We start from the raw sequence: 18,959 nt of genomic DNA, 5'->3' as shown, positions 1-18,959 counted from the left end.
CAGCAAGGATCCGCCAGAGCCGTCCAGCCAGGATCCGCCTGAGCCAGCCGGCCAGGATCCGCCATTCAGTCCGGTGCTGCCCCTTAGTCCGGTGCTGCCCCTTAGCCCGGTGCTGCCCCTTAGCCCGGTGCTGCCCCTTAGCCCGGTGCTGCCCCTTAGTCCGGTGCTGCCCCTGAGTCCGGTGATGCCTCTTAGTCCAGTGCTGCCCCTTAATCCTGTGGGGTTTAGTTGGGGGGTGGTCATTTGGAGGAGGCTACGTAAGCGGGTAGTGACTATGGTGGGGTGGGGACCACGACCAGTGCCAGAGCCGCCACCAGGGACAGACGCCCACCCAGACCCTCCCCTAGACTGTATGCTGGTGCGCCCGGAGTTCGCACCTTTAGGGGGGGGTACTGTGACACTCTGGCTCCATGGACTTTATTATTGAGCCAGGGTTGTTCATTTTCCTTGTTTGGGTGTATTTCTATGTTGGGTATTCTGGTTGTTTCATTTCTATGTGTGGTGATTGTTCGTGATTATTCAGGTGACTCCCAATCGGAAGTAACGAGTGACAGCTGTCGGCTCGTTATCTCTGATTGGGAGCCATATTTATACTGTGTGTTTTCTCGTGGGTATTGTGGGTTTTTGTTCCATGTTTCTGTCAGTGTTACAGAGGACTTCACTATCGTCATTTGTTGTTTTTTCGTGGTTGCTTTATTAAATAAAGTCATCATGTTCACTCCACGCGCTGCGTATTGGTCCGCTTCTTCAGACGATCGTGACAGAGATGAGTAGTGCAAGATATGTAAACATTATTAAAGTGACTAGTGTTCCATTTCTTAAAGTGGCCAGTGATTTCAATAGGCAGCAGCAGCCTCTAATGTGCTAGTGATGGCTATTTAACAGTCTGATGGCCTTGAGATAGAAGCTGTTTTTCATTCTCTCTGTCCCAGCTTTGAGGCACCTGTACTGACCTCGCCTTCTGGATGATAGCGGGGTGAACAGGCAGTGGCTTGGGTGGTTGATGTCCTTGATGATCTTTTTGGCCTTCCTGTGACATCGGGTGCTGTATGATGGCCATGTAATCTTATTTATTGTGATCTAAAAGGCAACACTGATCCTAAATCAGCACTCCTACTCTGAGACATTTGATACAAGTGTGTTCCTCTCCCACACACTGTAGATATAACAATCTAATAAAAGTCAGTCAGTCAATGTACGCAAAATGCATCACATCAGCTGCAATGTTGAGTCCAAAATAATTTTATCCATTCAATAGGGACGTCTTTTGGGTTCAAGATGGACGGATTTTTGTTCCTACCACAATTGGACAGCAACGGCCAGTAAGATCCAATCAGATGCCATAACAAAGGGGCGGGACCCAATCAGATGCCATAACAAAAGGCCAGAGATCCAATCAGATGCCACAACAAACGGGCTAGCCCCTTTTCCTGTTGTGGTAGAAACAAGAGGACAGATACAGCACAAAGGAACATGTCAAAAATAAGTGAATGGCTAGGACAAAGGGAAAAATGCAGAAGTTCATTAGCATGGGAAACCAAACTGTCCACTCCAAAACACCCTGTCCACTCCAAAACAGACTGTCCACTCCGAAACAGACTGTCCACTCCAAAACACCCTGTCCACTCAAAAACAGACTGTCCACTCAAAAACAGACTGTCCACTCCAAAACAGACTGTCCACTCCAAAACAGACTGTCCACTCCAAAACAGACTGTCCACTCAAAAACAGACTGTCCACTCAAAAACAGACTGTCCACTCAAAAACAGACTGTCCACTCCAAAACAGACTGTCCACTCCAAAACAGACTGTCCACTCCAAAACAGACTGTCCACTCCAAAACAGACTGTCCACTCAAAAACAGACTGTCCACTCAAAAACAGACTGTCCACTCCAAAACACCTCTACTGCCCTGTAATTGAACACTGAACACCTGAACATTCTGCCAACCCCACCATTAACACCTGTCTAAACTCGGAAGGAAAAATATCCTACTGGGCACACACTGGTTGAATCAAGGTTGCTTCCACGTAATTTCAATGAAATGACATTGAACCAACGTGGAATAGACATTTAATTGACGTCTGTGCCTGTGGGATGTGTGAATTTTTGAATTCATAAATTGAATATCAATCAACTTCCTGGATTCACTGAACCAAAACAAAATTGACCCCCACCCTGCTAGCAGGCCACCACCCCCTCCTTTGGTCTTACCTGAACACCTCTGCCCCCCAGCCTGCTATAGCAGTGAAGACTCGTGCGCCACAGAGCCCAAGCCAAACACCTGGAACATAAAGACAACATAAACACATCCCGTCAAAAACAGACGTCTACAGAGGCAGTGGGATAATTTCTTACAAGATGGGTTGTGTTCATTAGACACCAAATGGAAGAATGGAAGAAAACAGAATGAAACAGGATGGGACGACCAGGACTTGTCCAACAAGAAAAACCCATTCGTTTTCCATTGTGTGCCCTAATGAACTCAACCCTGTTACATTAAGCTGTGTTACCCCCGGCCCCAGCTGAACAACAATATGTGGTCTCTGTTGGGTTCAATTGAATGTTTTGGTGTTTGCATTCCTGAATGTTGTTTCAGGGCGAAAAATTATCAAGGGGAAACACTGTTGCGTGGTCAATCATGTATATTAAAACCGCAAGTAAAAAGGACAGTCAGGCAGTTGAAAACAGATGGACATACAGTCAACCAACCCCACAGCTGAATACATCCAAGCAGGTTTGCGGGTCTACATAATCTATTCCTTCTGGTGCATTTTGATTCACTTTCTCAATGAAACAAATGACTACTATTAAAGTAAAAACATGCCACTTCATATAACTTACAACATGGTTGGTCACAAGACAAAAAATTGTCTTTAAGACAATTTAAGATAATTATCATGACTTATCCGTGAAATCTGTCGACTTGTTTCGAGTGATGTACTTAATTAGTTCTAAGAATATGATCGGCTCACGCCTTAGGTGAACGTGTCTTGTAACAAGATAATGCCATATTTAGGTTACTAGGGTAATGGCCTACTTCCAATCCACACATACAGTATATAGGTCACAATGGAAAGGTGACAAACAGGCAGCAGACTCCAGTTAGGAACCTATTGTGTTTGTGTGTACATGTGTGTGGGTGGGTGCATGAGCATGACATTCACAAGCAATGCCACATGACAGGCATCTACAAGGAGAGCCTACTGCATCATGCAATTTGCATAGGCATTCCAAGCAGACTCACAGTTGAGTGGAAAGCTATCAATAAATAGACACTAATAGTAATAATAGTAATAAAGTAGTAATAAACTAGTAGTAATAAATATCTTTAAATACAAACTTTAATTAATTAATTTGAATAGATTTTTTATTAATTTATAATCATTGTATTTTAAGGGAATATGCAATAACCAAAACATTACATACAATGAGGCAGTCTGTAATGTAAAATGCAAATAGCCAAGGTAATCAACAAAACATTAAGTATATGAGAGAGGTTTTGATAGTTTCCCCCCTAATCTATCTCTCTCTCTTACCATCATGACGTAGGTGCTGACACAAATAGATGACAGTAGCTAGGTTTCCATCCAATTGAGCCTAACACAAATAGATGACAGTAGCTAGGTTTCCATCCAATTGGCGACACATTTTCATGTGAATATTAAAAAATCTGCATAAGGAAAATATGCGCATTTTCACACCAGTGGTGTTTCCACCAAACTGACTTGTTGCAGATAAAAATCAGTGCAGAATGACGTACTGCACACAAAATGTACTTTTTAGCTTACGTTTTCATGTACCGAATAAAGATCTAAAGTTCAATGTTTTTCCATCACATTTTCAACTCTACCAATAATTTTGTCACAAAAACTGTTGCATTAAATAGCAAATGTGCATACTCTGGTTTTGGCACATGTTCTCTGACCAACAGCTTGCAGATGCTGTGCGGGTAAGCTAGTCTACTGTACCAGTCAAAACTTTGGACACACCTACTCATTCAAGGGTTTTTCTTTATTTTTACTATTTTCTACATTGTAGAATAATAGTGAAGAAATCAAAACTATGAAATAACACACATTCAATCATGTAGTAAGCAAAAAAGTGTTAAATTAAATCTAAATCTATTTTATATTTGAGATTCTTCAAATAGCTACCCTTTGCTTTGATGACATCTTTGCACACTCTTGGCATTCTCTCAACCAGCTTCACCCGGAATGCTTTTCCAACAGTCTTGAAGGAGTTCCCACAAATGCTGAGCACTTGTTGGCTGCTTTTCCTTCACTCTGGGGTCCGACGCATCCCTAACCAACTCAATTGGGTGGAGGTTGGGGGATTGTGGAGGCCAGGTCATCTGATGCAGCACTCCAACACTCTCCTTCTTGGTAAAATAGCCCTTACACAGCCTGGAGGTGTGTTGGGTCATTATCCTGTTGAAAAACAAATGATAGTCCCACTAAGCCCAAACCAGATGGGATGGCGTATTGCTGCAGAATGCTGTGGTAGCCATGCTGGTTAAGTGTGCCTTGAATTCTAAATAAATCACAGACAGTGTCACCAGCAAAGCACCACACCATAACACCTCCTCCTCCATGCTTTACGGTTGGAAATACACATGCGGAGATCTTCCATTCACCCACACCACGTCTCACAAAGACACGGCGGTTGGAACCAAAAATCTCACATTTGGACTCCAGACCATTTCCACCGGTCTAATGTCCATTGCTCGTGTTTCTTAGCCCAAGCAGGTCTCTTCTTCTTATTGGTGTCCTTTAGTAGTGGTTTATTTGCAGCAATTCGACCATAAAGGCCTGATTCACACAGTCCCCTCTGAACAGTTGATGTTGAGATGTGTCTTTTACTTGAACTCTGTGAACCATTTATTTGGGCTACAATTTCTGAGGCTGGTAACTCTAATGAACTTATCCTCTGCAGCAGAGGTAACTCTGGGTCTTCCATGAGAGCCAGTTTCATCATAGCGCTTGATGTTTTTTGCGACTGCACTTGAAAAAACGTTCAATGTTCTTGTAATTTTCTGTATTGACTGACCCTCATGTCTTAAAGTAATGATGGACTGTCTTTTCTCTTTGCTTTTGTGAGCTTTTCTTGCCATAATATGGACTTGGTCTTTTACCAAATAGGGCTATCTTCTGTATACCAACCCTACCTTGTCACAACAGAACTGATTGGCCTAAACGCATTAAGAAAGAAAGAAATTCCACAATTTAACTTTTAAGAAAGCACACCTGCTAATTGAAATGCATTCCAGTTGACTACCTCATGAAGCTGGTTGAGAGAATGCCAAGAGTGTGCAAATCTGTCATCAAGGCAAAGGGTGGCTATTTGAAGAATCTGAAATATAAAATATATTTTGATTTGTTTAACACTTTTTTGGTTACTATATGATTCCATATGTGTTATTTCATAGTTTTGATGTCTTCACTATTATTCTACAATGTAAAAAATTGTAAAAATAAAGAAAAACCGTTGAATGACTAGGTGTGTCCAAACTTTTGACTGGTAGTGTACATTGTGAGATTATAATGGATATTTGTCAAACTACATTCAAGCATCAATCACAATGTCACCAGAATAAGACCCTCGATATTTATTGGACAGGAGCGACAATCTAATTACTGTGCGCTTTCATCACACCTAATAAACAACATATCATCGCGAGACTCCAAGTTTACTTCCATAAGATGCATCTTAAATCAATAATTCCGCATAAATACGTTTCCAACACCATTTCTCGCATGATTAAGTTTAAAAGACACAAAAAGATCCCACCATGTCCAACGAACAAATTATCTGTCAGCATTTATAAAATTGCACCGAAACGTCCTGTGGTGTGTTAAACAGGTGTTCTGACTCTCTGTGGTCACTAAAGATCCAATGTGTCACGATCGTCTAATGAGGGAGACCAAGGCGCAGCGTTGCGAGTGAACATATTATATTTATTAAATGCTCACACGAGCAAAACAAATAAACAACGAATGCGTGACGTCTGTGGTACAACACGAACAAAATCCCACAACCCGAAAGAAAAACAGACAGATTAAATATGGCTCCCAATCAGAGACAACCAGCCGACAGCTGACACTCGTTGCCCCTGATTGGGAGTCACACCGGCAAACATAGAAAATAGACAACCTAGAACACCCACCAAAGAAACAGAAAACATAGAATGAACACACCCTGGCTCAACATAATGAGTCCCCGAGCCAGGGTGTGACAGTACCCCCCCCCTAAAGGCGCGGACTGCGACCGCGCCTAAATACGAGCAAAACAGGGGAGGGCTGGGTGGGCATTCTTCCTCGGCGGCGGCTCCGGCTCCGGGCTTGATCCCCACTTCCTCTCCAACCCCCCAAAGTACTCCTGGTCCTGTCTAGCCCCGCTGGCCGGAGCCGGACTGACGACACGCGCCCCTGGCTTGGTGCGTGGAGCAGGAATGGACCGGAATGGGCTGGCGACGCGCACCACCGACTTGGTGCGGAGAGCAGGAACGAGCCGGACAGGGCTGACGAGACTCACCACAGACTTGGTGCGGGAAGCTTGGATGGGCCGGACTGGGCTGGCGACGCGCACCACAGACTTGGTGCGGAGAGCAGGAACGGGCCGTGCCGGACTGACGACGCACACCACTGGCTTGGTGTGGGAAGCAGGAGCGGACCGAGCCGGGCTGTCGAAGCGCACCCCTGACTTGGTGCGTGGAGCAGGAACGGGCCGATCCGGGCTGACGAAACGCACCACAGACTTGGTGCGGGGAGCAGGAAAGGGCCGGACCGGGCTGGCGACGCCGCACCACCGACTTGGTACGAGAGCAGGAACGGGCCGGACAGGGCTGACGACGCGCACCACAGGCTCGGTGCGAGAGGCAGGAACAGGCCGAACCGCACTGGGAACACACGCCAGTGGCCCCTATGCAGGGATCAGGAACGGGCCGGACCGGACTGGTAATACACCCCAGTACCTCTCGCCGTGCCTCCACACTTTCCCTCTCCTCTGTGACCAGTGGCCCCCCTTAACCTGGCGGCCTCCTCTTCACACCCGCTGGACCGCTCCATCGCGGCCTCCTGCTGCCCCGTCGTCCACGTCGTGAGCCCCCCCCTAAAAAATTTCTGGGGTTCTCCCCTCCCCGTGGACCAGGCCTCCCTAGCTCTCGCCAGACTCTCGATCCATTGCTTCATAGACCAGCCTCTCTCCTCTTCACTTAGCGTGGCCCAGCCGAAACTCCTACTCCCCTGATCCAAGGTCCTTCCTCTCTCCTCTTCACGCTGCTTGGTCTGGTTTAGGTGGGATTTTCTGTCACGATCGTCTAATGAGGGAGACCAAGGCGCAGCGTTGCGAGTGAACATATTATATTTATTAAATGCTCACACGAGCAAAACAAATAAACAACGAATGCGTGACGTCTGTGGTACAACACAAACAAAATCCCACAACCCGAAAGAAAAACAGACAGATTAAATATGGCTCCCAATCAGAGACAACCAGCCGACAGCTGACACTCGTTGCCCCTGATTGGGAGTCACACCGGCAAACATAGAAAATAGACAACCTAGAACACCCACCAAAGAAACAGAAAACATAGAATGAACACACCCTGGCTCAACATAATGAGTCCCCGAGCCAGGGTGTGACACAATGGCACTTATCGTAAGAATAGGAGTGTTAACCCCGGTGTCCTGGATAAATTCCCAATCTGGCCCTCATACCATCATGGCCACCTAATCATCCCCAGCTTCCAATTGGCTCATTCATCCCCTGTAACTATTTCCCAGGTTGTTGCTGTAAATGAGAATGTGTTCTCAGTCAACTTACCTGGTAAAATAAAAGTGTGGTCCTCCCACCACGACTCGGAAACCATGCAGTTTATTAGGCTACAGATTAAATAAGTTATGATGCACAGTGATTACTTTAATGCTGCTTTCCAATAAATATCAAGGCTTATTCTGGTGACATGATAATCGATGCTTGACTGCCGTTTGACAAATAAAAATATTCTCACTCTTATCCATAATAATCTCATAATGTAGACTAGCCAATCCGCACAGCCTACCTACACCGTATCTGCCAGCTGTTTGCTAGAGTGCAGGTACCAAGACCAGAGTAGGCACATTTGCTATTTATCTCAACAGTTTTTGTTACAAAACTATCGGTAGAGTTGAAAATGCTAAGCTACAGGACTGTTTTGCTAGCACAGACTGGAACATGTTCCGGGATTCTTCAGACAGCATTGAGGAGTACACCACATCAGTCACTGGCTTCATCAATAAGTGCATCGATGATGTCGTCCCCACAGTGACCGTACGTACATACCCCAACCAGAAGCCATGGATTACAGGAAACATCCGCACTGAGCTAAAGGGTAGAGCTGCCGCTTTCAAGGAACGGGACTCTAACCCGGACGCTTATAAGAAATCCCGCTATGACCTCCGACGAACCATCAAACAGGCAAAGAGTCAATACAAGTATAAGATTGAATCATACTACACTGGCTCTGACGCTCGTCGGATGTGGCAGGGCTTGAAAACTATTACAGACTACAAAGGGAAGCACAGCCGCGAGCTGCCCAGTGACACAAGCCTACCAGACGAGCTAAACCACTTCTATGCTCGCTTCGAGGCAAGCAACACTGAAGCATGCATGAGAGCACCAGCTGTTCCGGACGACTATGTGATCACGCTCTCCGTAGCCGATGTGAGTAAGACTTTTAAGCAGGTCAACATTCACAAGGCCGCAGGGCCAGACGGATTACCAGGGACGTGTACTCCGAGCATGTGCTGACCAACTGGCAAGTGTCTTCACTGACATTTTCAACATGTCCCTGACTGAGTCTGTAATACCAACATGTTTCAAGCAGACCACCATAGTCCCCGTGCCCAAGAACTCTAAGATAACCTGCCTAAATGACTACCGACCCGTAGCACTGACGCCTGTAGCCATGAAGTGCTTTGAAAGACTGGTCATGGCTCACATCAACAGCATAATCCCAGAAACCCTAGACCCACTCCAATTTGCATACCGCCCCAACAGATCCACAGATGATGCAATCTCTATCGCACTCCACACTGCCCTTTCCCACCTGGACAAGAGGAACACCTACGTGAGAATGCTATTCATTGACTACAGCTCAGCATTCAACACCATAGTGCCCTCTAAGCTCATCACTAAGCTAAGGATCCTGGGACTAAACACCTCCCTCTGCAACTGGATCCTGGACTTCCTGACGGGCCGCCCCCAGGTGGTAAGGGTAGGTAACAACACATCTGCCACACTGATCCTCAACACGGGGGCCCCTCAGGGGTGCGTGCTCAGTCCCCCTCCTGTACTCTCTGTTCACCCATGACTGCATGGCCAGGCACGACTCCAACACCATCATTAAGTTTGCCGACGACACAACAGTGGTAGGCCTGATCACCGACAACGATGAGACAGCCTATAGGGAGGAGGTCAGAGATCTGGCCGTGTGGTGCCAGGACAACAACCTCTCCCTCAACGTGACCAAGGCAAAGGAGATGATTGTGGACTACAGGAAAAAAAAGAGGACTGAGCACGCCCCCATTCTCATCGACGGGGCTGTAGTGGAACAGGTTGAGAGCTTCAAGTTCCTTGGTGTCCACATCACCAACGAACTATCATGGTCCAAACACACCAAGACAGTCGTGAAGAGGGCACGACAAAGCCTATTCCCCCTCAGGAGACTAAAAAGATTTGGCATGGGTCCTCAGATCCTCAAAAAATTCTACAGCTGCACCATCGAGAGCATCCTGACTGGTTGCATCACCGCCTGGTATGGCAACTGCTTGGCCTCTGACCGCAAGGCACTACAGAGGGTAGTGCGTACGGCCCAGTACATCACTGGGGCAAAGCTCCCTGCCATCCAGGACCTCTATACCAGGCGGTGTCAGAGGAAGGCCCTCAAAATTGTCAAAGACTCCAGTCACCCTAGTCATAGACTGTTCTCTCTGCTACCGCACGGCAAGCGGTACCGAGTGCCAAGTCTAGGTCCAAAAGACTTCTCAACAGCTTCTACCCCCAAGCCATAAGACTCCTGAACAGCTAATCATGGCTACCCGGACTATTTGCACTGCCCCCCCACCCCATCCTTTTACGCTGCTGCTACTCTGTTAAGTATTTATGCATAGTCACTTTAACTCTACCCACATGTACATATTACCTCAACTACCTCAACTAGCCGGTGCCCCCGCACATTGACTATGCAACGGTACCCCCCTGTATATATAGCCTCCCTACTGTCACTTTATTTTATTGTATATATAGCCTCCCTACTGTCACTTTATTTTACTTCTGCTCTTTTTTTCTCAACACTTTTTTGTTGTTGTTTTATTCTTACTTTTTTGTTTAAAATAAATGCACTGTTGGTTAAGGGCTGTAAGTAAGCATTTCACTGTAATGTCTGCACCTGTTGTATTCGGCGCATGTGACCAATAAAATTTGATTTGATTTGATTTGATTTGATTTGAAAATGTGATGGAAACACAATTAACTTTAGACTTTTATTCGGTACATGAAAACTTAAGTGAAAAATTACATTTTTGTGCCCTACGTCATCACGCACTGATTTCTATCTGCAACAAGTCCATTTTGTGGAAACATACCACTGGTGGGAAAATGTGCATATTTTCTTCATGTGGATTCAAGAATATTCGCATGAAAATCTGTCGACAATTGGATGGAAACCTAGCTACTGACATGAATGCATGACTGTGAAAATTTGACTTAAGGGGAAGTTAGGATTCGCCCCTTAGAGTTTAGTAGTTGAAGAGGGCCGGTAATGACCAGTACAGAAAATGTCCAGCACCTCTAATTTCTATTGCTTGAGCACAGGCACCTCTTATAGAATACTCCCAGTAGAGTCTAATTAAAACGCATCTGCACCTTTTTTCATACCACTTCAAACACTGGGTGAGCCACTGTCAGGGAGTTCAGGCTAAGTTGTATAGGCTCAAGGTAAAAAAATATATATATATGTTTTATTGTCACATACACCGGAATTGTGCAGTGAAAGTGTTGTTTTACAGGGTCAGCCATAGTAGTACAGCACCCTTGGAGCAAGGTGCTTGCTTAAAGGCACATCGACAGATTTTTCACGTTGTCGGCTCGGATATTCAAACCAACAACCTTTCGGTTATTGGACCAACACTCTAGCCGCTAGGCTGAGGGTTGAAGTACCTCTTTGTAGCTGGTGCGTTGGCAACCACCACACACTGTAGGCTTCCTCTTTCACCACTGGAGGGGAACATAGACCACCAATATACAACACACCACATAGTACACACTATCCCTCCTTAGACCTGGCCCCCAGTGCATCATCATTACCACGAGCCACTGAATTCTTTGCCCTTTGACACAATATGAAGTGTCTGGACTCTGGAGTACAGGGACCACCTAGTGAATGGGTCTTTGACACACAAACTAGAAACTGTCACCATGGCACATACATTACCATATGAAATAGATTAAAGGGACTTCCAGCACCTATATTGAGTGGAATGGGGCTGGCTATTTTCATGAAACAAATCAAATCAAATCAAATTGTATTGGCCACATGCGCCGAATACAACAGGTGCAGACATTACAGTGAAATGCTTACTTACAGCCCTTAACCAACAGTGCATTTATTTTTAATAAAAAAGTATAATAAAACAACAACAAAAAAGTGTTGAGAAAAAAAGAGCAGAAGTAAAATAAAATAACAGTAGGGAGGCTATATATACAGGGGGGTACCGGTGCAGAGTCAATATGCGGGGGCACCGGCTAGTTGAGGTAGTTGAAGTAATATGTACATGTAGGTAGAGTTAAAGTGACTATGCATAAATAATTAACAGAGTAGCAGCAGCGTAAAAAGATGGGATGGGGGGGCAGTGCAAATAGTCCGGGTAGCCATGTTTAGCTGTTCAGGAGTCTTATGGCTTGGGGGTAGAAGCTGTTGAGAAGTCTTTTGGACCTAGACTTGGCACTCCAGTACCGCTTGCCGTGCGGTAGCAGAGAGAACAGTCTATGACTAGGGTGGCTGGAGTCTTTGACAATTTTGAGGGCCTTCCTCTGACACCGCCTGGTATAGAGGTCCTGGATGGCAGGAAGCTTGGCCCCAGTGATGTACTGGGCCGTACGCACTACCCTCTGTAGTGCCTTGCGGTCGGAGGCCAAGCAGTTGCCATACCAGGCGGTGATGCAACCAGTCAGGATGCTCTCGATGGTGCAGCTGTATAATTTTTTGAGGATCTGGGGACCCATGCCGAATCTTTTCAGTCTCCTGAGGGGGAATAGGCTTTGTCGTGCCCTCTTCACGACTGTCTTGGTGTGTTTGGACCATGATAGTTCGTTGGTGATGTGGACACCAAGGAACTTGAAGCTCTCAACCTGTTCCACTACAGCCCGTCGATGAGAATGGGGGCGTGCTCAGTCCTCTTTTTTTACCTGTAGTCCACAATCATCTCCTTTGTCTTGGTCACGTTGAGGGAGAGGTTGTTATCCTGGCACCACACGGCCAGGTCTCTGACCTCCTCCCTATAGGCTGTCTCATCGTTGTCGGTGATCAGGCCTACCACTGTTGTGTCGTCTGCAAACTTAATGATGGTGTTGGAGTCGTGCCTGGCCATGCAGTCATGGGTGAACAGGGAGTACAGGAGGGGGACTGAGCACGCACCCCTGAGGGGCCCCCGTGTTGAGGATCAGTGTGGCAGATGTGTTGTTACCTACCCTTACCACCTGGGGGCGGCCCGTCAGGAAGTCCAGGATCCAGTTGCAGAGGGAGGTGTTTAGTCCCAGGATCCTTAGCTTAGTGATGAGCTTTGAGGGCACTATGGTGTTGAATGCTGAGCTGTAGTCAATGAATAGCATTCTCACGTAGGTGTTCCTCTTGTCCAGGTGGGAAAGGGCAGTGTGGAGTGCAATAGAGATTGCATCATCTGTGGATCTGTTGGGGCGGTATGCAAATTGGAGTGGGTCTAGGGTTTCTGGGATAATGGTGTTGATGTGAGCCATGACCAGCCTTTCAAAGCACTTCATGGCTACAGACATCAGTGCTACGGGTCGGTAGTCATTTAGGCAGGTTATCTTAGTGTCCTTGGGCACGGGGACTATGGTGGTCTGCTTGAAACATGTTGGTATTACAGACTCAGTCAGGGACATGTTGAAAATGTCAGTGAAGACACTTGCCAGTTGGTCAGCACATGCTCGGAGTACACGTCCTGGTAATCCGTCTGGCACTGCAGCCTTGTGAATGTTGACCTGCTTAAAAGTCTTACTCACATCGGCTACGGAGAGCGTGATCACATAGTCATCCGGAACAGCTGGTGCTCTCATGCATGCTTCAGTGTTGCTTGCCTCGAAGCGAGCATAGAAGTGGTTTAGCTCGTCTGGTAGGCTTGTGTCACTGGGAAGCTCGCGGCTGTGCTTCCCTTTGTAGTCTGTAATAGTTTTCAAGCCCTGCCCCATCCGACGAGCGGCAGAGCCGGTGTAGTACGATTCAATCTTAGTCCTGTATTGACTCTTTGCCTGTTTGATGGTTCGTCAGAGGGCATAGCGGGATTTCTTATAAGCGTCCGGGTTAGAGTCCCGCTCCTTGAAAGCGGCAGCTCTACCCTTTAGCTCAGTGCGGATGTTTCCTGTAATCCATGGCTTCTGGTTGGGGTATGTAAGTACGGTCACTGTGGGGACGACATCATCGATGCACTTATTGATGAAGCCAGTGACTGATGTGGTGTACTCCTCAATGCTATCTGAAGAATCCCGGAACATATTCCAGTCTGTGCTAGCAAAACAGTCCTGTAGCTTAGCATCTGCGTCATCTGACCACTTTTTTATTAACCGAGAAATGCACCAACAGAAAAGCAGACTGAGTACTTGTCCCATTACTGAGAACAGAGGATAGCAGTTAGCAGACTCCATCACCCATTAACCCTTGTTTACACTGCCACTGTGGGAGTAGGAGCTGTAGAAAACTATGATGATGTATTCAAGCTTTTAGAGATGACCCACTGGGCACACACTGGATGAATCAACATTGTTTCCACGTCATTTCAATGAAATGATGTGGAACCAACGTTGAATAGACTTTGAATTTACGTCTGTGCCCAGTGGGGATCATGTCAATCTCATGGAATGTCATTCCTCCTTATGGAATGTCATTCCTCCTTGCATCTATGAATTCGAGAGTCTGCAGTTAACCAGCCGCATCCCTCAACTTACCTGACAAAGTGGAAGGATCAGGCTGTTGAAATGATAGATTGTGCCTTTAAACAAATAATGTATCCAGATTTGGCCTCATTCAGAAATGGCATCCATGGCATTAGTATGTTAATCCAAAGAAATGTGAAACGTCTACTACATATGAGTGTATTTGATGACATTATGTGTTTACATTTCCTTAAAATTAATGTTCTCAATGTGACAGATGACTGAAGGATCAACATACTCCTTGAGTTGAGTTGAGTTTGAGTTTATTTTTACAGGGACAGTGCACATTAATCAACGTTTCAGTAAAAGTGCCGGTTTTAGCCAGCCGGCTAATTTTCAACCGCAGTCCCTGGGCAGGTTATTAAAAACAATTACAATATAGACAATATCAACATAGAACAAGACATAGCATACAGACATAGCAACATAGGACAAGCAAGACGTAGCATACAAACCGAGCAACATAGAACAAAAAGCAGCAAGACAAAATTCATAAAAGCAACAAAATGTTTCCACACCTCACAAGTTACAGACAACAGACATGGAAAGCGGCAACACACAGCTAGGGACCATGTTCACAAATCTGATTGACCTTTAGCTATGTCTTCAAGCATTTTGTGAAAGTGTGATATGTGGTGCAGTTGTGTGTGTCTGATGGCAGTGTATTCCAGACATGGGAAGCTCTCACAGAAAAAGCGGATTTACTAAAGGTGCTTTTCCTTAGGGGAACTACACAGTCACCTCTCATGGCAGACCTTGTGGATCTGCTGCCATATGTTTGGGTTTTCTGTTTAACAAAAATACTGAGTGGAGGGGGAGCCAAGCCATTTAGGATCTTGAATACAAGACATGCATCGGTGTATTGCACAAGATTTTCCCAACTCAGGAGCTCATGCTTTCTAAGGATGTGACAGTGATGATGGCTATTGGGCTTCCTATCAAGCACTTTGAGAGCCTGTTTGTAGACAGACTGAATAGGTCTTACTGTTGTACAGCAAGCTTGGGCCCAACTAGTCAAGCAGTATGTTAAGTGGGGGTGTCACGATCGCTTAAGGAGGAGGACCAATGCGCAGCGTTGAATGCGTACATATTATTTATTAAACAGATCACACGATCAAAACAACGAACGAAACGTGAAGTCCTTCGATACACACAAACCAAAAGGAACAAGAAACCACAACACAAAGTGAAAAGACCGATAGTTAAATATGGCTCCCAATCAGAGACAACCAGCTGACACTCGTTGCCTCTGATTGGGAGTCACTCAGGCCAACATAGATATACAAAACATAGACTTACACACCCTGGCTCAACATAACATAGTCCCCAGAGCCAGGGCGTGACAGGGGGAGTATCATAGATTTGAAGTACAGTTTTGCTACCTCTGTAGTCAAACAATTTCGTATAAATCGGAAATTAGCTAGGTTGAATTTGGTTATTTGAATTACCTTTTTCACATGCTTTTTAAAAGAGAGGTTGGAATCAAGTATGATGCCAAGGTACTTAAAATCAGATACCCCCTGGAGCTTCTCCCCTGACACATAGACTTCTGGCTCAGTAGCATCTGTTGCCCTCTTTGTGAAGAACATGCCAACAGTTTTTTTCACATTGAGATGCAAACACGAGTCACTGAGCCACTTTGTAACCTGGACCATTACAGTAGTGAGTTCTTGTGCAGCTTGTTGTTTGCTCTTTGCATGCACATATATCACTGTATCATCTGCATACATTTGAACTTCAGACCCAGTACAGACAGAAGGCAGATCATTAATGTACAGGCTGAACAGGAGGGGCCCCAGTATTGACCCCTGGGGCACACCCACATCATAGCTAAGAGTGGGTGATAGCTCATTGCTCACTCTGACACACTGAGTTCTGCCTTCAAGGTATGATTTCATCCATCTCAAGGCATCGGGGAAAAAGTTGAACTTGGACAATTTTGTGATGAGAATCTCATGGTTAACAGTATCAAAAGCCTTCCCCTTAGGTCCAGAAACACAGCCCCAACAACGCCCCCTTTGTCCATCTTGGACTTCACATTTTCCAGAAAAAAGCAGTTGGCCATTTCTGTGGAGTGTTTCGCTCTGAAGCCAAACTGCATGGAATGTAATGTGAAGGGGCTGTTGTTGAGGTGGGCAATCAGTTGTTCTGCTACACACTTTTCAACAACCTTTGACACCACAGGTAGTATACTAATGGGCCTGTAGTTACTCACGTCAGCAGGGTCGCCTGATTTAAAGATGGCCGTTATTATGGCCGACTTCCATACCCTGGAAACACCCCGAGACCAATATATGTGTTGGTGACCTTAGTAATGGGGCCAATGAGTGACTCTTTGTAGTTTTTAAGAAAGGTAGAGTCCATCCCAAACACATCTTTGGCTTTAGAGTTCTTTAGTGAGCTAATCACCTTGTCTACCTTTGACTCAGAAACCTCCCTTATGATGAAGACAGGTTGAGCATCATTTACTAGCACTGAGCCCAAGAAACCAGTGGTAGAAATGACATTGTATTCCAAATAATAGGCTAGACATCTCCAGTATTTTTCCATGCCAGGTAAGAGACCAATTCAGGCATAGAGCTCTCTCACCCCCTCCATGATTCAATCAATAGGAAAACTGAGGTTGAAAAAGGTTGGAAAGGAAAACAAATAACAAAACACTCGTGAATAATATGTTTGTGTGTGTATCCCTAGAGCAGATATCCCGAGAATTCAGATCAATAGCCATGAGAAACTGGCGCACATGATGATGGGCCGAATAATAAAATAGAATAGGTTGTTATCCATAAACGTCGCAGTAAGGTGCAGAACATTCGATTTGCCTTCTGGGGGGCAAGGAGACCCCCAGCTCCGCTAAATCCATTGACAACTGCATGCGATTTTCAAGGGATTGCCAAAGAAATGTTAAAAATTATTGTCACCTCCATCAGTGGCTGTCAACTCTGTCCTTGATTGCAAACCTTTTTTGTCAATGTTTTGAAAAATATGCTGAAACAGGAAAGGGCCTTCCCCAAACTGTTGCCACAAAGTTGGAAGCACAGAATCGTCCATGAAAAACAGACCCATTGTCATGCTGAAACAGGAACAGGTTGAGAGCTTCAAGTTCCTTGGTGTCCACATCACCAACAAACTATCATGGTCCAAACACACCAAGACACCCTAGTTCTCTCTGCTACCGCACGGCAAGCGGTACCGGAGAGCCAAGTCTAGGTCCAAAAGGCTTCTCAACAGCTTCTACCCCCAAGCCATAAGACTCCTGAACAGCTAATCATGGCTACCCGGACTATTTGCACTGCCCCCCGCACCCCATCTTTTTATGCTGCTGCTACTCTGTTAATTATTTATGCATAGTCACTTTAACTCTACCCACATGTACATATTACCTCAACTACCTCAACTAGCCAGTGCCCCCACACATTGACTCTGCACCGGTACCCCCCTGTATATAGCCTCCCTACTGTTATTTTATTTGACTTCTGCTGACAAACACTTTTTTGTTGTTGTTGTTTTATTTTACTTTTTTATTAAAAAATAATTGCATTGTTGGTTAAAGGTTGTAAGTAAGCATTTCACGGTAATGTCTACACCTGTTGTATTCGGCGCATGTGGCAAATAACATTTGATTTGATTTGAAAGGGCCTTCCCAAAATTGTTGCCCCAAAGTCGGAAGCACAGAATCATCTAGATTATCGTTGTATGCTGTAGCGTTAAGATTCCACTTCCTGGAACTAAAGGGCCTAGACCAAACCATGAAAAACAGCCCCAGACCATTATTCCTCTTAGTGCCAACTTCATAGTTGGCACTAAGCATTCGGGCAGGTAGCGTTCTCCTGGCATCCGCCAAACCCAGATTCGTCCGTCAGACTGCCAGATGGGGAATCGTGATTCATCACTCCAGATAACGCGTTTCCACTGCTCCAGAGTCCAATGGCGGCAAGCTTTACACCACTCCAGCCAACCCTTGGCATTGCGCATGGTGATCTTAGGCTTGTGTGTGGCTGCTGGGCCATGGAAATCCATTTCATGAATCTCCCGACTAACAGTTTGTGTGCTGATGTTGCTTCCAGAGGCACTTTGGAACTCGGTAGTGAGTGTTGCAACCGAGGACAGACGATTTTGCACTTGGCAACTAAGCCATTGTTGCTCTGAGACATTTCCACTATGACAGCACTTACAGCTGACCAGGGCCACGTTGAAAGTCACTGAGCTCTTCAGTAAGGCCATTATACTGCCAATGTTTGTCTATGTAGATTGCATGGCTGTGTACTCGATTTTATACACCTGTCAGCAACGGGTGTGGCTGAAATAGACAAATCAACTAATTTGAAGGGATGTCCACATACTTTTGTATATATAGTGTACTTTGGTCTGTAAACATATATTTTTCAAATTGTGTTAATATTGAGAAAAATATTTGTGAGAAAAAAGTTGGTATGTCCCATCTTTCAAGAATTCTTCATGCCTTATTTTTCTTTGGCATCACCTACAAGAACAGCTGAGACGAAAGATAAAATCTGGACCATTAAGTCATCGCCTATTCTATAGGCCTATATGCCTAAGAGTGTATTTATCAATTCTGTAGTAGCCTACATTAGCCTAAGATTGGCTGTGGGGGAAACAATCTCATTGGATTTAACTTAAATCATTCCATATTTTCTTTTACCTTTATTTAACTAGGCAAGTCAGTTAAGAACAAATTCTTATTTACAATGACAGCCTACACCGGCCAAACCCGGACGACGATGGGCCAA

This window comes from Coregonus clupeaformis, chromosome 12 (genome assembly GCF_020615455.1).
Source record: "Coregonus clupeaformis isolate EN_2021a chromosome 12, ASM2061545v1, whole genome shotgun sequence".
Taxonomy (NCBI): Eukaryota; Metazoa; Chordata; class Actinopteri; order Salmoniformes; family Salmonidae; genus Coregonus; species Coregonus clupeaformis.
This window is presented reverse-complemented; position numbering follows the sequence as displayed.